A 25,583-nucleotide genomic window follows, 5' to 3' on the forward strand; every position below is an offset into this window, starting at 1 on the left:
ATTTTATATATAACGAAAAGATGATTTTTACCAATCTGATGAAATACAAATTAAAATATTGAACGAACAACTTCAATAAATTAAAACAAGAATTAAACCAACCCGACTTATTCCATTATTAGTTTTTAATTTTCACACGTTATTGAAATCTGGAGTTTTTTTTTTTTCATACTTATGAAGTACTAACAATATATCGCACATTAAAGCACAAAATATTGTTAACGCATTGCATAAAATTGTTTTCAATTTTTATTTATTGGTTGCGTTATTTATTTAAAAACAACAGTTTTCACGAACGCTCCTGTCAATATACAGAGACGGGCTTCTTATTGCCCCGGCCGTTTAAAAGGAACGAACAAAACCGGTAGTTTTAGATTTTACCTGGCCACTAACATCATTATCTCGGCATTTTTCTCTCCATGGCTCATTATAAAAATTGACAAGGTTTTGGTTTTTTCACCAGTGTTTTTTTTTTTTTTTTTAATGATCCAAATATATTCACTGGATGTAAAAGAACATGAGTATGATTAAAGTAATATGTTCAGTTCGTACACGAAGTTCCGATTTCGTACGAGCACCAAAGAAAGGATCATGGAGCAACAAACATTGACATCAACGTTAATTCATGTATAGTCATTTTACACCGTATCCAGAAAAAGAATGACAGCTGATTTTTAGTACAATTAAAAACGCCTGTGAAACAACCCGGGACTCTTTCACGTTGTTAAATTTCAGTCCCTCGGTTGAAATAAAGAAGCCGGCGTTTTTTAACGCTGCAAAAAGAAAAGAAAAGAAAATGCCCCCTACCTCTAGAATGTTACGGCATGTATTGTTATAGACAGGTATGAATCAAATTCAAACAGGCTAATTCAGCTTTGATGGAAGCTGTCAAGCGCACATGACTATGGATGACAGTTTTTATAACAAACGTCAAACACAATTACTACTCTCTTCTCTCCGAACATGTAAAAAAAAACCTAAATCCTTTGATTGACAAGGTGTCAATCAAATTCATTAGTTTTGATAGCTGCTGTCAAGTAATAACAGCTTGATTGGCAGGTTATATAAACAAACGTCAATCACAATCATTACACAGTGGATTACTATAGTCGTCGAACACGTTTAGTTCAATCTTCTACACCCTTTGATTGACAAGGTGCCAATCAAATTCAGTTAGTTTTGATAGTTGCTGTCAAAAATAACAGCTTGATTGGCAGGTTATATAAACAAACGTCAATCATCGCGCACTGTGATTTCTCTTACTGTGAAACAGTGAGTACGCCAAAAGAGAGCGCTAAAATCTGAAGTTAGTAATTAAATTGCAAAATATTTCAAGAGCAAATGTGCAACATGTTTCCAAAACTAGTTCTCTTTTTGAACCCCTTCAACGTGTCTAGTACAACACTCTAGATTACAAACTATCGTGAAAAGGAGGATTTAGCAAAAGAAACCAATTTAAAAACAGATTCAAGTAAAGAAATATTTATTCTGGAGGTATAGCGCATGGGTCATTTCAAAATTAGTTCAACTATGTACCCCAGTTTGTGCATGGAAGAAGGAAGAATAAATGTTTTTGCATTATGTGTGGAATATTGACAGGTTCTTTTACTGTCAAACACTTTCCGCAAATTAATTGATTAATTAAACGATACTAATCCATCCTCATTAAAGGTGATATTCGTGTTGTGGTTGAAGTGGTTTTTGCGGGGCTAAATCTTAGCAAGGACCTGTGATAATAAGATACGTGGATGGGAAAGAAAAATATTACTGTTAACAAAAATATTACTATCCTATTTAACAAACAAACCGCTCTTGTAACTATTTGTTGGTTCATTTCACTGCATGCCCCCCCCCCCCCCCCCCCACACACACACACACACACACACACCTCTAAATCGCCACTGGTTTATTATAACTCGCCAATCCGCCAGTCATTTCAAGCGGTCAATACACGTCTTCAACACATATCATAAATCACATTATTATTTGACATGCCAGTACAACACTTAAAGGACATTCAATTTTATCTCATATAAGAATTTAAAGCGATGCATGTATCTAATTTCCTCGAGAAATGATATTTTGACATAGGGGGCCCGGTCCATATGTAAAAACTACTTTTTATACGCGGTAATATTCTGACGTTTGTCTTGTCTCAACATGGTTGTGACGTCTTCTACAAAATTGATGGAAATGTGTTAGATGTGACAAGCCGTTGGCCGCTGTAAATGCATATTGTAGGCCATAATAACCGATTTTTAACCATTTACCTAAAATATCTTGTTAAAGGGTTTTTTTTAAAGCGCGTCTTTTTGATACTTCTGTTCCTCTTCTACTGATACGCATAGTTGAAAGTGTAATATATACGCATAGTATATTCCTTTAAGAAATTGTAATATAAAGTTTTTCATGAATCTCTCAAATGTAGTATGATTGTAAGGTATACTACCAAACACACAAGACACGGTGCATTTTTCACGTGTGTCCTACATGTACGACAAGACACCACACCACACATTTCTTCATTGCTTGCGACGTACGTCTTGAGCACGCACGTCTCACTTGCGATCTCCTTTCGAGAGGAGCAAGATACGCTTGCGCCTCGCTGTTCGCAGATTATTCGTAGAATCTTTTGGACATGTCTAATATCCTCCGCACGTGCTTACGGGCTGTCTACGAACTCCAAATTTCGCAAAAAGGACTTGCGCGGCACGTGAGATTCTGCGAAAATTTGGACGCAAACAGGCCGTAAGAGCCCTTTAGAACTCGCTGGCCCAAATTAAAAGGTCTCGAATAATTATCAAAATTGGGTAAACTTTTGCAGATTAATGTGATTTCGGAGGAGATGAAAGTCCTGGAATCATGATGAAGACAAACATTGAATATACTTGCTTCATCTTTGTAGTGCTTACATTTTATTTGTACCTCTGTCAGAATATTACTTCGTAGCTGCTAGAGAGAGAAGCTATTTCTACATAAAATTAAAACTGCAAATGAGCAAAAAGCTTAATTTTTTGTGAAAGAAAAGTTTTTTTTTGTATGTGTGTGTGTGTGTGTGTGTGTGTGTGTGTATGTGTGTGTGTGTAATCTGTGTCAACATTATATTATATAAGTCTTTATTTGCCTTATTCTCTTACTGGTTATAACGAGATAATAAAGATGAAGATAAATGTTCAGTGACTCAATGATATACAAATAAAAATCATTAATCATCCGAGTTCATGAAAGCGAGATCTGCAGCAAAGAGAAAAAGCCGTCTCCAAGACATCAGGCCGCCCCCCCTCCCCACCCACTCCACAATACCCAGTAATCAGCACCAATTATACATAGACTGTCTCATTTCCAGAGTTCAGAACTGATGACGGTCAAAATCTGGTATTTGGATTAATTTCCTTTCATGCAGAAAACCTGATTATAATCTTTGGTTTGAATGAATAGCAATAAAAAGAACTGAGTGAAACCATTTCTGGCAATCAAGTTAACATTCGTAGCTGCTACATCAGTCTTTGAAGCTGAAAGGATATGAATATTTTATGCGTTTTTTTATTATGGTCATCTAATTTGCATCAGTACTTGAATTACACGTAATCCACAAAAGGAGACCTAACGACAGAAGTCCAGTAACAGACACACCCTTCCTCGTCTTAATACATGTATCTACACATTAATTGGGCCACAGAGGGCAGCACTGGGAAAGTCCGATGCGTTTATTTTTAACGTAAAATAGATAAAATAAGAAATATTAAACGAACAATTATTTTGAGGAAATTTAATTTTTATCCCCGAAGAAGGCCCTGGGGCCGAAAGCTCGGATTGTATTTTACAACTGTAATGTAGATCTTCAAAGGTGTATCAATATATATACGTATCGATACATGTTTGTTTTTACGTCTGAAATTTATTTTTCTTTGTTAGATTGTCATACAGAGTTTAATATTCGTCGACACATACATAACCTTTGTTTTTAATAACTGTTGGCTGCTTTCAACTTATGGTGAGTCAACACCTATTTGTCTTACTTTATATTAGGTTACAATTAAATAGAAACGGGACAAAAGATGGAAGTTGTCTTCAAACTATTTGTAAAAAATTACCACGTGATACATTAAATTAGAATTTTGACTAGCTGAATCATAATTCTAAACCGTATCAAATGGCACCGTTCGCTCCCTAAAATAACTAAAAATTTTCGGGCCTCTTCAGCGGGCCCCGAACCCCACGTCAAGATTTGAGGGGGAGGGGGCTTCGCATCCGCGGACCCCCCCCCCCCCTTCAAACAATCTTGGATCCGCCCCTAGGTGCAACTACATAGTAAAAGTAGGTGCCCAAAATTAAGTTTAGTTAGCTTGTGACCTACCCTAAATGAATGGCTTAATTTTTGGCCCACCTCTTTTAGTAGACAAAAAAAAAAAAAAAAAAAAAATGTGCCCCCCCCACACACACACACACGCACACACTTTCTCCACACCCACCCCGTACTTTATGATGATCATCATCTTTAACCCGATCCTCCGCATATCGAAGATTGTCGCCACACTCCATGGACCAAGCCCCTCTACTTCTTTCTATCAACTGCCATCCTCGTGACCTCTGTTAAACTTTTTCTTGTCCATTTGTATGTTGATTTTTCATCCAAACCTTGGCCCTCCACGTTTTCTCTTTATTGGGATGCTTAGAAATGCTGATGTAAACAACTAATTTTTCCAATGACAACTTTATGATCAGTCCATCAACAAAGATATAGAGCAATTACTTTTTATAAGCACCTCAATATTAGGAATCGTTCATTCATAAAAAGGAAAAAGGATACAGAATAGATATAAGTAAAGTAACAGTGTGTAGAGGGTAAACGTTGTCTGGATAGGGTATACATGTACAACACATTGGGGGGTGGGGGGGGGGCGTACTCACAAGACCTTCTGGCTGTTACTAAATTCATCCCAGGAGCGAGTCGAGCATTGGTTCGTAATTAGAAAAAAAAAACTCTCGAGGAATATATAATTTGGTAGCTTCAATTATATTTTACATTTATCAATATTGATTTAATATCAAAATATAGATTAATCAAGATCACCACCTTTGAAATCTCTGGTTTGAGCATCACTTCCTGTCAGCTTTATTACTAAAGACAATCTAATTTGCATATAAGAGAAAAAAGGCGTTTTTATCTTGTGATTGGTTCTTTACATATTTTTTCATTATTTTCAAAAAGCAATGTTCCTTTTTTACTGACACATTTATAAATATTTTATTAACATGTGTAATTTATTAATTATATAATCATAAAAAAGACACATTCCAGACGTGCATGACGTAATCTCTCCCAAGTCATAAAAGTAGTAAAATAGCGCTGACTGGTGAAGTAGGTCAATTGCCTGTGTTATTCTCCCATACGATTATTGATTTTTTTCTAACATGGAACATTTTAGGGGGAGGATGAAGAGAGAGAGAGTTCAAATAACCAAAAATATTTGGAATGCCTAGAATAACTGAAAGCAGAATATACTGCAAATTTAAGAAAGGCTAATAAATAAAATCCATTCATTCAATTTCAGTGAGTACAATTTTATAGATATTATGAGATCTTTGTATTTCATCTGCCTCTCCCTAAAATGGCGCTGACCGCGTTAACTCTTCCGCTCCCGGGAAACGCAGAGAATCCAGCGCCTAGTGGCAGCATGAGACCCGACAACGATAGTGGATATACATACACAGTAGCTGGGGTGGGTTAGGAGGGGGTTAAACCTCCCCCCCCCCCCCCCAACACACACATTTCCAACCACGTCAGTATTCAGCGGAGAGAGTGTGGTGGACTAACATTATATACTTTCCCTCAGCTCGAGGAAGACAGTACCAAGGACACTCAGGTAAACTGATTAGAGATGTGGTCAGCAGTGAACTGGATGCAGTGGTCAGTGTCACTGTCAGTGGGTTATATTGATATTATTATATAAATCTATTTGGTATCAATGCTATGTTTATCAATATCTTTCTGGGATCAGGCATGGAATTTCTGTTATGTCTAAAAGTTCGCTCTGGGACTCTGTGCAGATAGGATGTAAAAATCAGTGTGCGGAGAGGAATAGAAAAACTTTTTCTCACTGAACTACTTTTTCATGTTTTGAAAGCAACATATTTTATTCTAAGTCGGCAGAACTGTTTACTTTTGAAATGCATTCTTTAATTTGCCGGAAAAAATAATCAAAATTTTAACCAGTACACTAACACATGTAGCTGTATTGTCACATGCCTGTGGACAGTGTCCAGGTAGATAGCCACAGTTAACATCTGATGACAGCATCCAGGTCTTGGAATAGTAATTAAGGAAAATGTGACATGATTATTTTTAAATGTTTTGATGTAGGAATATCATTTTCTTTGCGTTGGTTATCCTACACATGTACACATTGTATTTTATTGAAAAGAAAAACTTTGATTTCTTCTAAAGAGAACTTAAATATGACCTTGTTTGATTTATATTTATAGCTGTATCAACAAAAAATTTGTAAATGGAGAAGTTAGCTGCATTAAAAAAAATAATATAATTGTTTAGATAAATGTTTTTTTAATTCAGTTACTTAATTTTCAGGAAGTTGACTCTAGATGGCAGCGTTGATGTTTGTGACAAAACGATAGATGCAGATGAATGTATTGAATTTTCTCTCCAAAAGGGGGTGAGTAATCTAAAAATAATGTCTTATTTTCAGTAAATTGTAATAGATTTTATTAAAGGTGCTGAAATGTCAAGCTTATTATAAAATGCTTATTACAGCATATAAAGGTTTTGCAAAGTCATAATTTTCAAGTTTATATATCTTTTAAACATCTTTCCTCATTCAGTTCTGATCTTTAAAAGAGGTTGACGGTACAATCTGATTTAACCTAAAGGTGAAGCGAAATCATGGTGAACTGTATTGAGACAATTGTCTTGGCTGCTTTGGGCCCTCTTTAACATGTTAATTTCTGGTTGTGAAATTTGATGAGTTTTTGACAAAAGTGATTGATTTATGACAGTTTTTATTATCATATTGGGATGGGTATATCTTTGTTGTGCATCTGTACATACACCCATGGCATAAGCTTAAAGTGTGTTGTAGTCTCAGTGGACCACCAGGTAACTGTCAGACAGGATTGGTTGACCATTGTTTAATGGGGTATAAGCATGGTCTATCCCAGGAAAGGCTGTTTTGTGTCAATTTTCTTGCCAGATGAAAAGTTGTTATCCCTTTATTTACTTGTGCATATTATGGAAAGTGATTGAGATTTTGCTGGTGAACAAAGTAATATTGCATTAAAATTGAAAACTAACCTGTTTTGTACACTAGTTATTATAGCATTATTATTATCTGCTTTATGACTGTATATTGAACAGCTTTGCTGCCTTGTTTTCACAATGTTTGTCATTCAGTAAATCAGTGTCATACTTTTTCAAACAAAAGTCAATTGTTTCTTTATTGAACTTGGTTCTTGCTTAGACCTCTGCAGTTCATACACCCTAATTTTATGCTTGTCATAAACATTACACAACATATAATATAAAAGGGCCATCCAACATCACTGCACCCTTTAGTCAATAGCATGCACTTCTTGTTTGGTTAGGGTTTTGTGATCATTTTTATATATAATATTCATAAACAGCAATTCTTTCAATTTATTATTTCATTTTTTTCAATTTTTCTTCTACCAGTATTATACATGTATTTGATATGGACTGGTATCACTGTTTTAGCTTCGTAATATACAATGCCATTAAAGAACCATGCTTGTTTCATTGATTGGCATTTCTTTAGACTGAGTTTCAGTCCAATGTCTAGGTTGGTGACATCATCTGCATTTTTTAGCCTTTTTCCCAGAGTTCTTAACTACAGTGCAGTATATGAACCTTCACCTCATTGTTTTATTAATTTTTTTATACCTTCAATAAATATGGTCTTAATCTTGCCCTTGCTTGCTGGTATTTTATGGACTGCTGTAGTCTTATAAGATGTGCTTTACGAAGTCTGGCTGCACAAACCATCTTTCTGCTGAAAACTTCTATACAACCTATACAATATGGGTCAAAGTTATGTGGGAAGAAAATCATTTTGGTCACTTAAACTCCGTATAACACCAGATAGAACTTTGTCTCACATTGGTTTCTCTTGTGTTAAAAAAATGAGCATTTAAGTAACAATGATTGCTGTTTTATAATGGGAAGACATTGGAAATTGTGATTTCAACTATTGCTAACTTGCTGTTATACATAGGGACCAATCAGAATGAGAAGAGCCCAGTGCTAGTTAGGCCATGACCTAAATATGGCAGACCTACATATGAAAGGAAGACTGCTTAATCCTGTAATGAACTCTCCACCTCTCACATGCCTCACCACATGTCGTCAGTAATTAAATCTCTGTATAATTCAACGGTTGCAGTTGCATTATGGGAATATATTCAGCATTGTGACATTAGCAATTGCAGTTGCATTATGGGATTAAGCATTGTGATATCATCAATAGCAATTGTATTATGGGAATACATTGAACATTGTGACATTTGCATTGTGGGAAGACATTGAACATTGTGACATCAACAATTGCTGTTGTATTATGGGAATACATTGAACATTGTGACATTTGCATTGTGGGAAGACATTGAACATTGTGACATCAACAATTGCTGTTGTATTATGGGAAGACATTGAACATTGTGACATCAACAATTGCTGTTGTATTATGGGAATACATTGAGCATTGTGACATCAACTATTGCTGTTGTATTATGGGAATACATTCAGCATTGTGACATCAACAATTGCTGTTGTATTATGGGAATACATTCAACATTGTGACATCAACAATTGCTGTTGTATTATGGGAATACATTCAACATTGTGACATCAACAATAGCAGTTGCATTATGGGAATACATTAAACATTTTAACATCAACAACTGCTGCTGTATTTTGGTAAGAGATTGAACATTGTGAATTACTTTTTTCACTTGCTTAAATTATTATTCAATCATATTGTTTCTTTGAATTTATTATTTTTACTGTTTTATGTACAGACACATCATGCCTGTATATGTAGCCATCACCTACATCTGTTGTAGTTGTCCCCAACATTCAGTGTACTTTCAGTGTCAACATGATATTATTAAGTGGAAAACTGGTAGATCTAGGCATAATCCCATGAATTTTTTTCAAAAATTAACCTTTTTTTTTTTTTGGCATGTATGCAATACAGTCAACATATTTTGTTTTCAAACTTACTGGAGTGACCAATGTTACTTGAATACAGGTTAAATCTGAAAATCCACTTATTCAAACTATTCTTCTGGAAGTAATGCTGATATATTTTTTTCAATATTTTTTATGCTGTATGCAACACATTTCAAGGAAAACCAATAATGTTGTCTTCAGGAGTAATCAATATTATTATTATTATTATTATTTTTTTTTTTTTGGTATACATTATAATATATGAAGTACAGATAACACAAACTTACATCAATAGTATTAATATACAGGCCAAGTCTTAAAATCAGCTTGATGGAACCATTTTTCTTGAATTTATGTTTTTTGTTTTATTTCTCAGCATATAAAACATGGTATAAAGATAACACCTTCCATATAAAACTTACAGGACTGATGAATGTGCATGTCTTAGATACAGGTTGAATTTCAAAACCAGCCTCATTGGAGTTTTTTAATGTTTTTAACAGTGTGTGTGTGTGTGTGTACATATACGTAATATGCAATTTCACGGAAAACAATTTAAAACCAGCCACATCGCATACTTTTTTGTTGTTGTTGTTATTGAAGGAGTGTGTGTGTTTGTTTCTATGTGTGTGGAAAATTAAATTTTTTACATCGTAGTATTTTCAAAGTGTGACTATTGAACTTCAATGGGCCTGAAGACTTTAGCTAGTATCATTTCTAAATGCCTGTCATCTGCAGTGCATCATTTAAATTGGTGGTGATTATACTGTTAAGCATTATGTAGTATTTCATCGAAATTGAAGAAAACCCTATTTTGGGCACTGCCGCAGTAGTGGCCATTTAAGATAAACCAAATATTCTCAAACCTACAGAAAAGATCAAAACATACAACTAAAATACAGCTTGTCACCATAAATGCAATAAAAGGAAAACAGTGTGACTTATTTTTGAACTTATAAAAATGATACATAGAATTGATGTGTAGCTCAAATTAGAGAACCTGCATGATTGGATTATTTATCTTGCATTTTTGCATTTTTTTTCTTTATTTTTTTCATTTTTGCACGTTAAATGTGTGAATCTGCACCTTCACAGACCTGAAGGTGGTCATCTATCCTTAATATCTGTGTTACCTACAGTGCATAATCAAAATTTGGTGTTGATTTTGCTGTTAAGCTTTATGTAATGTTGCATTAAAACTGACAGAATGTATCACAAATTCCTTTATGTTGCAGACATTATTTTCAATCTACTGTCATGTACCGGTAGCTGTACAAGGCATCTGCAGGCATTTAAACTTTTTATGCACCTATAAATCAAGGTTTTTAAATCTTTGTCTTATTTCAACCAGTTTTGTTTTATTTTGTTTGTTGCCCCAGTTATGCTTTAAATACAATGTATAGCTTTAATTACTATAATGTTGTTTGAAGACACCCCCTGTCCCAGTGTACAAACATGTATATAAATACATTTACCACCACTGGATACGTGTCGTAGCTAATATGTTGACCAATGCATCTGTAGAATTTACATTCCATATTTTACCAGCGTAAGAGTTTATTTTATTATCTTAGCAACAGAGGTTAGGTAAAACTGTAGTCTAAATTATGCCATTAATTAAGCCATTCAGAATGTCTGGTGGTGTTGTAAAACAGCATTTGCTACTCCCAGAAGAGCAGGTGATCTTTTAGTTTCTGGATAATGTTTTCAAAACATATTCAGATTTCATCTTTCATCGTTGGCCACTTAAGCATATTGTTGCACTTGCCACATTTTGTTAAAAATTTAATGAGCAGGGTTAAATCATTGGAGTCACTTTATGTTATTTCTCCAATATAAGATGGTAAGGTGCTTGTGACTGAGGATTAGCTTCTCTGACTAATACACTAGTACATGCATGCGCATGGGCGTCCGCAGGGGGGTCAATGGGGTCACTTGACCCCCCTCCCCCCTGGAATTTTGGCAGGCATGTAATTGCGGGTACGCAGCCAATCATTATCTCCCCTTTCAATGACTTTGACCCCCCTGGAAAATTTTCTGTGGACGCCCATGTGCATGCGAAAACATTGTTTCCCATTAGGTATGAAATGGCAAGTTTACAGGCATGACATGGAAGCCATCAACACTTAGTATGCTGCAGCTGTCATTAGTGGTTCAAAGGGCTAATGTACAGATTATATTTTTAAAGAAAGCTTGATTGTTTCTGTTTCGCTAAAGTTATGCCTCTTTTTGTATAAGTGGTTTTTCCTCAGAATTAATATATTAAGCATATCAAATAACAGCCTCATTATTGAATTAATTAGATAGGTAAAAGTGTTTTTTTTTTTTTTTGACTTTCTGTATTGTGGTACATTGTTGTACATTGTTAGTTGATTATATAAAAATAAGGGTAAACCTGTTATCGTGTATTGTGCAGTAAAGTGTCAAAAATGGAGATAAACCCATATCATTGCTTTTTGTCAGATTATGTTCAAAATATCAGAATGGAGCAAATTTGACATTTAAAAATGTTCTGTTGCTATTTTTTCCTATCTCAGCAATTTTTTTAATTGATCATATGAAGATGACATGAAATTTATTATTTGTATTATGTAAAAAGTGTAGAAAATGGAAATAAACTCATTTCAGTGTAGTTATCTCTTGTCTGTACAGTTGACAATTTTGCTGCCTTGTTTTAGCATTGTTGAAAAAGATTTTTTTTTTTTTTGGTGTTTTTATATTTATTAGTACCACCAGTGTGTACTCTGGCAGTACTCATGGTTTTAGTCCTGCCCCATATAGTATGGTTCTGCTGGCTCCGTGAGCTCCACTGGCTATGCAGGATGGCGTGGGATACAATTCTCCGTTACCGCTTTTCCTCCTAGACAGCAAGGACCTGTGTCTCTACTGGCAATATAACTGTGACCTTGAAATTGACCTTTGACTTACTTTTCATAATGAACTGCACTTTATATTTGCAAAACTGGCAAAGATATGACCATAGTTACTATTGAACTTGAATAGGAAGTCATGTACTGGCAATTTAACTACGTATGACTTTGAAATTGACCTTTGACTTTTGCAAATTTTCCATCCCTTGTATTTCAAAAACTGGCAGAGAAAGGCCTATTTCTTTTTTAAACATATATTCAACACTGATAATTAACACATTTTAAGGAAAACTGACAATCTTATTGTCTTGAGAATCGGCTTGATTGGACAATTTTTATAAAAGTTGTGCTTTTTTTTTTTTTTTCTTGGGGGGGGGGGGCACATTTCTTGTCTTGTTAATTGCATTTTGTAGAGTTTGTCAAACACAAAACTGGTGCTTGTGTCCCTTTGTTTTTGGTTTTCAATATGAGTGCCCTTACTACAGCTGGTGGTACAATATCAGGAGGCAGTTTTGCCTCTCTGATCCTCCAATTAACTTTGCTGTCTAGTTTTAATTATTTTATTTCTTTGAATTTTAGTGTATGGAAAAGGATGTGGTACTGGGTATATTGTTGAAACGGGGGAAGATGGACTTAGAGAACTGATATGATACACTGTAAGATGTGCTATCCAGTAAGATTGCAGCTTCATCCAGTCACCCCATACTACAGTACTGTTATCTGATGTGCTTTACAAAGTGTGGCTGCCCAAACCAGCTCAGAGCTTTTATCCACTGTAGAATGTGTCAAGGTTATGAGGGAAGACAGGTAAGAAAATCATTTTGGTCACTTCATCACCTTATAATAAAAGATAAAACTTTGCTACATATTGTTTCTTGTGTTACGAACCCGATCATTATGTTTGAGTGGGTTGGGAATTTGAAATGCTGTCCCGGACCTGCATGCACCGTCAGGGCTGGTTGATACGCTGAGGTTCATAGTAAACAGCCCCTGCTATCAGAACAGACTCTCAAAAGAATATTTGTTAGCAGGACTGCTCTTGAAATCGTTTTAACTACTGTTCTTATATATTGTACCATTATATATATATATATATATATATATATATATATATATATATATATATATATATATATATATATATTTATTCTTTTACGCATCTTTTAAACTGAGGTAGTTTTTAATTAATAAGTAAATAATTGTATTCAGTTTGGTATATCTTGTTGTTGGAAATTTATTGAGCATTTAAACAACAGCTATTGCTTATGTATCATGGGAAGACATTGAACATTGTGACATCAACAATTGCTGTTGTATTATGGGAAGACACTGAACATTGTGACATCAACAATTGCTGTTTTATTATGGGAAGACACTGAACATTGTGACATCAACAATTGCTGTTTTATTATGGGAAGACACTGAACATTGTGACATCAACAATTGCTGTTGTATTATGGGAATTAGACATTGAACATTGTGACATCAACAATTGCTGTTGTATTATGGGAATTAGACATTGAACATTGTGACATCAACAATTGCTGTTGTATTATGGGAAGACATTGAACATTGTGACATCAACAATTGCTGTTGTATTATGGGAATTAGACATTGAACATTGTGACATCAACAATTGCTGTTGTATTGTGGGAAGACATTGAACATTGTGACATCAACAATTGCTGTTGTATTATGGGAATTAGACATTGAACATTGTGACATCAACAATTGCTGTTGTATTATTGGAATTAGACATTGAACATTGTGACATCAACAATTGCTGTTGTATTATGGGAATAAGACATTGAACATTGTGACATCAACAATTGCTGTTGTATTATGGGAATTAGACATTGAACATTGTGACATCAACAATTGCTGTTGTATTATGGGAATTAGACATTGAACATTGTGACATCAACAATTGCTGTTGTATTATGGGAATTAGACATTGAACATTGTGACATCAACAATTGCTGTTGTATTGTAGGAAGACATTGAACATTGTGACATCAACAATTGCTGTTGTATTATGGGAATTAGACATTGAACATTGTGACATCAACAATTGCTGTTGTATTGTGGGAATTAGACATTGAACATTGTGACATCAACAATTGCTGTTGTATTATGGGAATTAGACATTGAACATTGTGACATCAACAATTGCTGTTGTATTATGGGAATTAGACATTGAACATTGTGACATCAACAATTGCTGTTGTATTGTGGGAATTAGACATTGAACATTGTGACATCAACAATTGCTGTTGTATTGTGGGAAGACATTGAACATTGTGACATCAACAATTGCTGTTTTATTATGGGAAGACACTGAACATTGTGACATCAACAATTGCTGTTGTATTATGGGAATTAGACATTGAACATTGTGACATCAACAATTGCTGTTGTATTATGGGAATTAGACATTGAACATTGTGACATCAACAATTGCTGTTGTATTATGGGAAGACATTGAACATTGTGACATCAACAATTGCTGTTGTATTATGGGAATTAGACATTGAACATTGTGACATCAACAATTGCTGTTGTATTGTGGGAAGACATTGAACATTGTGACCTCAACAATTGCTGTTGTATTATGGGAATTAGACATTGAACATTGTGACATCAACAATTGCTGTTGTATTATTGGAATTAGACATTGAACATTGTGACATCAACAATTGCTGTTGTATTATGGGAATAAGACATTGAACATTGTGACATCAACAATTGCTGTTGTATTATGGGAATTAGACATTGAACATTGTGACATCAACAATTGCTGTTGTATTATGGGAATTAGACATTGAACATTGTGACATCAACAATTGCTGTTGTATTGTAGGAAGACATTGAACATTGTGACATCAACAATTGCTGTTGTATTATGGGAATTAGACATTGAACATTGTGACATCAACAATTGCTGTTGTATTGTGGGAATTAGACATTGAACATTGTGACATCAACAATTGCTGTTGTATTGTGGGAATTAGACATTGAACATTGTGACATCAACAATTGCTGTTGTATTATGGGAATTAGACATTGAACATTGTGACATCAACAATTGCTGTTGTATTGTGGGAATTAGACATTGAACATTGTGACATCAACAATTGCTGTTGTATTGTGGGAAGACATTGAACATTGTGACATCAACAATTGCTGTTGTATTATGGGAATTAGACATTGAACATTGTGACATCAACAATTGCTGTTGTATTATGGGAATTAGACATTGAACATTGTGACATCAACAATTGCTGTTGTATTGTGGGAATTAGACATTGAACATTGTGACATCAACAATTGCTGTTGTATTGTGGGAATTAGACATTGAACATTGTGACATCAACAATTGCTGTTGAATTGTGGGAAGACATTGAACATTGTGACATCAACAATTGCTGTTGTATTATGGGAATTAGACATTGAACATTGTGACATCAACAATTGCTGTTGTATTGTGGGAATTAGACATTGAACATTGTGACATCAACAATTGCTGTTGTATTGTGGGAAGACATTGAACATTGTGACATCAACAATTGCTGTTGTATTATGGGAATTAGACATTGAACATTGTGACATCAACAATTGCTGTTGTATTATGGGAATTAGACATTGAACATTGTGACATCAACAATTGCTGTTGTATTATGGGAATTAGACATTGAACATTGTGACATCAACAATTGCTGTTGTATTATGGGAATTAAACATTGAACATTGTGACATCAACAATTGCTGTTGTATTGTGGGAAGACATTGAACATTGTGACATCAACAATTGCTGTTGTATTATGGGAAGACATTGAACATTGTGACATCAACAATTGCTGTTGTATTATGGGAATTAGACATTGAACATTGTGACATCAACAATTGCTGTTGTATTATGGGAATTAGACATTGAACATTGTGACATCAACAATTGCTGTTGTATTGTGGGAAGACATTGAACATTGTGACATCAACAATTGCTGTTGTATTATGGGAAGACATTGAACATTGTGACATCAACAATTGCTGTTGTATTATGGGAATTAGACATTGAACATTGTGACATCAACAATTGCTGTTTTATTATGGGAAGACATTGAACATTGTGACATCAACAATTGCTGTTGTATTATGGGAATTAGACATTGAACATTGTGACATCAACAATTGCTGTTGTATTATGGGAATTAGACATTGAACATTGTGACATCAACAATTGCTGTTGTATTATGGGAAGACATTGAACATTGTGACATCAACAATTGCTGTTGTATTATGGGAATTAGACATTGAACATTGCGACATCAACAATTGCTGTTGTATTGTGGGAAGACATTGAACATTGTGACATCAACAATTGCTGTTGTATTATGGGAAGACATTGAACATTGTGACATCAACAATTGCTGTTGTATTATGGGAATTAGACATTGAACATTGTGACATCAACAATTGCTGTTGTATTATGGGAATTAGACATTGAACATTGTGACATCAACAATTGCTGTTGTATTATGGGAATTAGACATTGAACATTGTGACATCAACAATTGCTGTTGTATTGTAGGAAGACATTGAACATTGTGACATCAACAATTGCTGTTGTATTATGGGAATTAGACATTGAACATTGTGACATCAACAATTGCTGTTGTATTATGGGAATTAGACATTGAACATTGTGACATCAACAATTGCTGTTGTATTATGGGAATTAGACATTGAACATTGTGACATCAACAATTGCTGTTGTATTTTGGGAATTAGACATTGAACATTGTGACATCAACAATTGCTGTTGTATTATGGGAATTAGACATTGAACATTGTGACATCAACAATTGCTGTTGTATTATGGGAATTAGACATTGAACATTGTGACATCAACAATTGCTGTTGTATTATGGGAATTAGACATTGAACATTGTGACATCAACAATTGCTGTTGTATTATGGGAATTAGACATTGAACATTGTGACATCAACAATTGCTGTTGTATTATGGGAATTAAACATTGAACATTGTGACATCAACAATTGCTGTTGTATTGTGGGAAGACATTGAACATTGTGACATCAACAATTGCTGTTGTATTATGGGAAGACATTGAACATTGTGACATCAACAATTGCTGTTGTATTATGGGAATTAGACATTGAACATTGTGACATCAACAATTGCTGTTGTATTATGGGAATTAGACATTGAACATTGTGACATCAACAATTGCTGTTGTATTGTGGGAAGACATTGAACATTGTGACATCAACAATTGCTGTTGTATTATGGGAATTAGACATTGAACATTGTGACATCAACAATTGCTGTTGTATTATGGGAATTAGACATTGAACATTGTGACATCAACAATTGCTGTTGTATTATGGGAATTAGACATTGAACATTGTGACATCAACAATTGCTGTTGTATTATGGGAATTAGACATTGAACATTGTGACATCAACAATTGCTGTTGTATTATGGGAATTAGACATTGAACATTGTGACATCAACAATTGCTGTTGTATTATGGGAAGACATTGAACATTGTGACATCAACAATTGCTGTTGTATTATGGGAATTAGACATTGAACATTGTGACATCAACAATTGCTGTTGTATTGTGGGAAGACATTGAACATTGTGACATCAACAATTGCTGTTGTATTATGGGAAGACATTGAACATTGTGACATCAACAATTGCTGTTGTATTATGGGAATTAGACATTGAACATTGTGACATCAACAATTGCTGTTGTATTATGGGAATTAGACATTGAACATTGTGACATCAACAATTGCTGTTGTATTGTAGGAAGACATTGAACATTGTGACATCAACAATTGCTGTTGTATTATGGGAATTAGACATTGAACATTGTGACATCAACAATTGCTGTTGTATTATGGGAATTAGACATTGAACATTGTGACATCAACAATTGCTGTTGTATTATGGGAATTAGACATTGAACATTGTGACATCAACAATTGCTGTTGTATTATGGGAATTAGACATTGAACATTGTGACATCAACAATTGCTGTTGTATTATGGGAATTAGACATTGAACATTGTGACATCAACAATTGCTGTTGTATTATGGGAATTAGACATTGAACATTGTGACATCAACAATTGCTGTTGTATTATGGGAATTAGACATTGAACATTGTGACATCAACAATTGCTGTTGTATTATGGGAATTAGACATTGAACATTGTGACATCAACAATTGCTGTTGTATTATGGGAATTAGATATTGAACATTGTGACATCAACAATTGCTGTTGTATTATGGGAAGACATTGAACATTGTGACATCAACAATTGCTGTTGTATTATGGGAATTAGACATTGAACATTGTGACATCAACAATTGCTGTTGTATTATGGGAATTAGACATTGAAGGGCAGAAAACACTAAATGGAGCAATCACTGACTGTTATAGACAAATGTATACATATATAGTTCAGTGAGAGAAAGTTAATTGGTGCTTTTTACATATTTTTCCTGGTATTTCTTGTGTGTTCCTAGCAGGCTATGGTATAAAATACTGCCATTTTTTTTTCAGAACCAGGCATAGCTGTGGTGCAGTCATGAGACCTCTGGTGGAGGGACTACTGACTGTGAGTGGTGCAGTGGTTTGTTTACAAACAGAGGGGTGCGCATGTTCAAGTAATGATGACACTATATTTTTGTGCCATTGGGAGTTATGTCAGTGTATCTGCTGTCCATGGGGATGTGAAATGTTTCACCCATTTATTTTGTTCATGCAATTTTGCAGGTATTTCTTAGTATGGCCATCAATGGGAAATTATATGCCAGGTTGATTCTGTCCTGAAGGGGGAAAATATTTAAGGGGTGGTCTGGCTAATTATCAATTTTTTGATCAATTAAATGAAAAATTACCCAGAAACTTGCATACCACACAGGAGAGATACTGTTGACTGTGGACTGGGGGCACCAGTTGTTCCAGTGGGGTCTGTTATGGGATCATGAGGGTTACATTTCCTGGGGCCAGATACTCCGTTACTGTTGGAGTGCACAGGGTGACATTTATGCTAAAGGAAAGGATTCTCAAGATACCGAGAGAGACAGAAGTATCTCACCTGTGTGGAGTCACTTTGTGCTGTAACCCAGATCATCTTACAGCAGAGCCTCACGGAAGCAACAGTAACAGACTACATTGTCATAATCTGGAAAGGTGCATAGGACACGGACAGAGGCCAAACTATGTACATGATAATTATTATTTTATTTAAATTTATTTTATTTTTTATTATTATTATTTTTTTTTTTTACATTTGCTTTATTTCTAGATTTCTCAATTATATTTTTAAGTTTTAAGTAGAAGAAAGACCAACACACTTGTGTATATTTCACAACCAGTTTATTACAGAGAAGTATCTTGAAATCATACATTTTCTTTTAAGTACATGTTCTCTTTGAATAACTGTGATCAGGAAATACAAGTTTTGGCATAGATATGCATTTTCTATAGTCATTACTTTTCAATGCTTTAGATCTGCCATACTTTATGTAGCAGTTAAGGATTCTCCTTCTAGCTCTTAACTTGAATGCAAGTGTCTTATTGTGATTCACTCTCATTTTCATCTGTTTTTCATCTTTCTTCAGATATTTAATGACTGAGGAGTTTGCACAATACCAACAGAGGCCATCTCACTCAAACTGGATAGTTTAAGTCCATTATTGTATAAGTGGACTGCACTGTTAATCCTTCCTGCAAAGTTCTGAGAAAAGGTGACAACTTTATTATTAGTTTTCTGAAATGTCTGGGTTGAAGACTCCACTTTTTGTGTGTTGGTATTTTAATTAAAATTAAGTTTTGTTGATTCAATTGCCCTTGGGCCCAGTCTATAATTCAGGCACTGTCTCAAGATTTGCATGTCTTCAGTGTTGCTAAAGTCTAGTTTGCCTTTCTCAGGGAAAATAGTTTCTGAGTCATCTTTACATACATAAGAGTACTTTAAACAATTTTGACAATCACCACTGTAACAATACTAATGATAGAGTCAATAACATAACTCATTGCTCTTTTAATCAAACCCATGTCTCCTTGATTTGTTCTAAAACAAGCATCAAATTCAGAATAGCAGCACATATTGCTGTACACTGAGCAAAGTGTTTTTGCATTTTGTCTCTAGTGTTTTTATTTATTTATTTTTTTTTTTTTGCTGGAAACACTTGACCAGAAGATGGTGCTTTTTCCCTTTTTTTTTTTCAGAGCTTTGGTAAAGTGTAAAGAGTCGTTTGTCCCAAAGACTTTCAACATTGTCATATGCAGAGTGGGCTTGGCTGTCCCCAGCAGTAGTTAAGGTGCCAACTGTGACCTCTCCAGAAATATCCTCAAGGATCTGCTGCATGGCGTGTTGGTTGTCCCCATTGCTATCCTCTTCTCATATATTGGCTGTGCAGACTCCACTGTGCTCTGGACAAGAGACATCTTCCCTTCTACTTCTGAGCAGTTGAGCAGTATGACAGAGCTTGTTACCAGTATAAACACCAATAATGTCCTATAAAAAAAACAAACAGATAAATAAATATTAATAAAGTGAACACATTCAATAATAAAGATAAATGCTACACTACTTTTGAAATTACCCACGTGTCCACACCCAAATTTTACTAAAACTTGTAAACTACAATATACATACCCCAAACCAAAATTTAACTCCATATAAATTTAATAGTGATAATGACAGTTTTATAAAGTACAAGTAAATGAAACTTACAATTTTATGTCCTCTTTTGTATGACTACATTTTTGCTTCTTAGGTGTCTGCATAAAAATGAACTGCTAGCTTCTAAGGTGTCTGTGTAAATGAACTGCTCACTCTAGGTGGCATTGTCTATTATTCAATAGGGGTGTGTGGACTAAACTAAACTGAAGGGGTGGTAGGTTATGTCCTTTACACCGGCCCCTTAAATGTGAGATTATAAAACAAACATTTACCTAATATACTATTAAAGGACAGAACTGAACTCTGTATGTATGAAGTACATTTTAAAACATAAACATATCAGTTATATGGTACATCTTAAATTAACTATACTCCTTAAATGTCAATCTTAAACTAAGTAACACAGTGCCCACTCTTTAATTAATATATGTCACTTTATCCAATGTCCTTCATGGTAACCTCCATGAATTATTGTCCTCATTGATCACTTTCCATGTCTTAAATGTCCTCCATGAATATCCTTTCCATGAATAAAATCGAATGTTATAACAGTTTCTGACTTTAACATTAACTGTCTCTGACTTAAACATAATATAAACTTATTCATGAAATTGTGCCTTTCTCACTAGGTGCAATGTGAGCTCAGTGGCCTACACAGCAACCACATTTTCAACTTGACTGTTCTCAGGAACCAAAAGACCATTCTCAGTCATATTGGGCAGAGCAGTTGGCAGTGTATGAAGGTTTTAATATTTGGTGTCAGAAGGTAAGAACAGGGGGGGTGGTGGTTTGTGTGAAGGGCAGAAACCACTAAATCAGCCTATCAGCGCCTGTTATAGACAAATGTAGTTCAGTGAGAGAAAAATAGTGCTTTTTTTTTCAGTTTTTCCTGCCATTTCTTGTGTGTTGCTAGGGTTAATTTTGGTGTCAACTAGCAGGCTAGCATATAAACTACTGCCAGTTTTTTTTTTTTTTTTTTTTTTTTTTTCCAGGACCAGGCACAGTTGTGGTGCAGTCGTGAGACCTCTGGTGGAGGGAGCTACTGACTGTGAGTGGTGCAGTGGTTTGTTTACAAACAGAGGGGTGCACATGTTCAAGTAATGCTGGTAAGAAAGTTTACTTGATAACAGTTTATTTTTGTGCCATTGGGAGTTATGTCAGTGTGTCTGCTGTCCATGGGGATGTGAAATGTTTCACCCATTTATGTTGTTCATGCAGTTTTGCAGGCATTTCTTAGTATGGCTGTCAATGGGAAATTATTTGGTGGATTCTGCCCTGAACATTGTGACATCAACAATATTGGTTGTATTATGGGAAGACATTGAACATTGTGACATCAACAATTGCTGTTGTATTATGGGAAGACATTGAACATTGTGACATCAACAATTGCTGTTGTATAATAGGATGACATTGAACATTGTGACATCAACAATATTGGTTGTATTATGGGAAGACATTGAACATTATGACATCAACAATTGCTGTTGTATTATGGGAAGACATTGAACATTGTGACATCAACAATTGCTGTTGTATTATTGTAAGACATTGAACATTGTGACATCAACAATTGCTGTTGTATTATGGGAAGACATTGACTATTGTGACATCAACAGTTGTTGTTGTATTATGGGAAGACTTTGAACATTGTGACATCAACAATTGCTGTTGTATTATGGAAAGACATTGGACATTGTGACATCAACAATTGCTGTTGTATTATGGGAAGACATTGAACATTGTGACATCAACAATTACTGTTGTACATGTATTATGGGAAGCAGTAGGCAAATACAAAATTGCATAATGTCTCTGTAAGACTGATAACTTCTCACTGTCAGCTAAACATTTTTAAATGTTAGTGTATAGAAATGAGGTCTTTCCGAAAAATTGTGAAATAGTTATTCCATTTATTGATTGAGGCAGTTGATAAAAATTTATATAAATAAATTGTTGAATAATTTTCCCAAATTTATTAAATTTTTTTCCTTATTTATTTATTTATTTATTTATTTATTTATTTATTTATTTATTTATTTTTACTTATTTAAATGAAAACAATGATTAATTCAAGAATTGGTATAAAATCTGTAGGTATCATTGTGTGGATATAAAGAAGGGCTGTGTGATGATCTACTTTAGCACAGAGTTCAAAGACCTAGATGATGTCAACACTGGAAAGGTGTTTATGCAGGTGAGTCATGAGTTTGTAAAAACAATATGCACTGCCTGTTGTTTTATCACTATGAAACTAGCTTAGAAGAAATCCTGCTTTAAAATGGCAATTCCATTGCACAGCCTTTAAATTGTCTTCAGGTATAGAAAAAGATCCAAAGAATGGCTTAACTTTCGAGTTATTACCATAATTTCTAAATGATATACATTATTTCACTAGATGTCTGTCATGCCTACTGAACCTGCTAGGGGGTAATTAATTATCATTTAGCAGGTTCAGTAGGTGTGTCAGACATTTAAGCAACTTAAGCTGAAAGCAATGAGCGAGAAACCCTTTGGAGATGAATCGATCCTGTTAGATTGATCTAAGTATGGGAACCCAGTCTTAATATTTGCTATGTCTAAAGGTTGATGTACTAATAGATAATATTTTCTCCTATTACATGAATTAATATTATATGAATCAATATTATATAACCTATTTGGGTTTTATGTAAATATGATGATGGTTTACTCATACTGCCAATGTTAATGAATAGTTGTGTTCAGTTGATAGATTAAAAGGGTACAGACACAGTAGTATTGATGACTGGCCAGAAAATTAAACCAAACCAAACCAAAAGATTTGGAACAATGAAAAAACAAATTTTACTTCTATTATAGACAGACCATACCTGTTGAGGTGAAAGTATCTGATTTTTTCAAAGAATTTTACAATTCATGTGTCACTACTCTTGCCTACGGATGCCATTGAATCTGCTTCATACCATGTAGAATATATTTTAATGTGTGTTTATATATACTGTATTTGTGTGTATATATTCTGATCTCATTCTCACAGACACCATTGGTCAACTTGGAGTGATCCAACTCTGTGCCTAGACTCTCGCAAAGTGCAATTAGCTTAACTGAGTGAAGCGCCTCTGCAGGCATTGAATAGAATACAAAATAGCTGCTGATTATGCAAGCAGTATATGTTGGAAACAAGAGGAGGCACAGGGGCGTAACCAGGCATACGCATGGATGCACTGTGCGTACAATTTTTTGAGCCAACCATGATATTATTCTCCATAAATTCAGTGTATTTTTCACGGAATATAATCGTACCTGGGAATTTTCAAAATCTGTGCGTACAATTTAAAATGGTCTGGTTACGCCCCTGGAGGCATGTCATTCACTTAAGCTGTTTGCACTCAGCAAGAGTCCCTGCAAATCTACAATCAATGTCAGATTTGTTTTTTAGTTGATTTTTCATTTCAGAATTTTGGCACATTTCTTGTGGAAGTAGTGAGCAAGGACCAGAAATAGTGGGTGGTTACTAAGCCTCTGGACGCCATCGTTGACCATCTGGACCTTTTGTCATGGAGATCAGGGTAACGGACATACTCCAGACCATATGGTACCACAGCTGACAGCTGAGGTAAAACTGCTCGCTGTGGTTTTATTTATTTATTTATTTATTTATTTATCAAAATAACTTAAGAACTATATCAGCTGCAAATCCATCATCTGCATAGTGAACAATATAAAAAAGTGTCATGTTTTGCTTACTAAAATGATTCCTGCAGTTGGGTATTTAACATATTCTTGAATATCTTTATTTCAAGACATATTGATCAATTAAAGCAATGGATATCTTCTGAAAGAATATTGTGAAATTTTTCCAGATTCATCAACAGAAAAGCAGCCTGGGAGCCCACCTTCCTATCAGTATGACAGCAAGGACAAATCTGGTTCAGTTCATCAAATACAAGTCTTGACCAGTAGATTAACTTAGATATCTGGCACACCTACTGAACTTTACGTCAGTCGAAATCAAGTAAAGTCCAATGTGTTTAATTCTTAAAAATAAAAGATAATATACATATTGTAAACTTTGATGTTGTGAAAAACTTGTGGAAACAACTCACAAACTGGATTAGGGAAGAAAAGGAAGCCAATGTTCAGATTTACGCATCAGATATTATTTTCAGAAATGATGATAAAAAAAATCTACTAATTTCTCAGGTAAAATAATACATTTACAGAAAATCACAAAATGGAGGGCATCCATAATCCAGGGACATCAAATTTTTTCTGAACTAAAAAATAATGCTTTATATGTATTTATTTCATACAGTAGTTACATATAGCTGGCATGTATGTATGCATATGTTTTTGAGAAATGTATATGTGAGAAGTGATTTGTATTGTACTCCACATTTTATTGCTTATTTTTTAAGTCTAATTAAAGAAAATATACATTCTATTTCGAGATATACATCTTTAATAATCCTTACATAGAATACATTGATCATATGTTACTGAACATGTCAAACTATTGGCTCTAAGTCAGTAATTATAAACTCATCACAGGCATCCGTAAGTAGCAGGAGAACAAGATGTGTAATTTAAATGCATCTGCAGATTGTTACTTTTCATAAAATTTGTATTTGCAACTTATTCGAAATAAACAAAATGTTTGCACACACTTGCAGAAAAGTGCACGACTACCAGGGTGGTATTATTGGGGAGTGGGTTGAGGGGGGTACAGAGTTCAAGGCCCATCTCGCCATGCCTATAGCTTAGGTGTACGTCTCTGTGGTTTAGGGGTACAGTGG

General features: G+C 34.6%; 1 long non-coding RNA gene across 3 annotated transcripts; it reads left to right on the plus strand.

Annotated features, from left to right (window-relative positions):
- Positions 1-5,546: 5,546 nt before the first annotated feature.
- Positions 5,547-25,358, plus strand: LOC147760177 (uncharacterized). 3 transcript variants are annotated; one of them, XR_015330922.1, is made up of 7 exons: positions 5,547-5,867; positions 6,590-6,674; positions 12,652-12,879; positions 21,798-21,911; positions 22,903-23,002; positions 24,244-24,403; positions 24,651-25,358. It is a non-coding gene; the product is annotated as an uncharacterized LOC147760177 (long non-coding RNA). The 3 variants fall into 3 exon arrangements; XR_015330923.1 differs by lacking the exons at positions 21,798-21,911; positions 22,903-23,002; positions 24,244-24,403; positions 24,651-25,358 and adding exons at positions 18,675-19,864; positions 20,349-21,359; XR_015330924.1 differs by lacking the exons at positions 5,547-5,867; positions 6,590-6,674; positions 12,652-12,879 and adding an exon at positions 21,431-21,571.
- The last annotated feature ends 225 nt before the right edge of the window (positions 25,359-25,583 follow it).

Source organism: Lingula anatina, chromosome 8 (genome assembly GCF_051362555.1).
Source record: "Lingula anatina isolate TDL-2025a chromosome 8, LinAna3.0, whole genome shotgun sequence".
NCBI classification, from domain to species: domain Eukaryota; kingdom Metazoa; phylum Brachiopoda; class Lingulata; order Lingulida; family Lingulidae; genus Lingula; species Lingula anatina.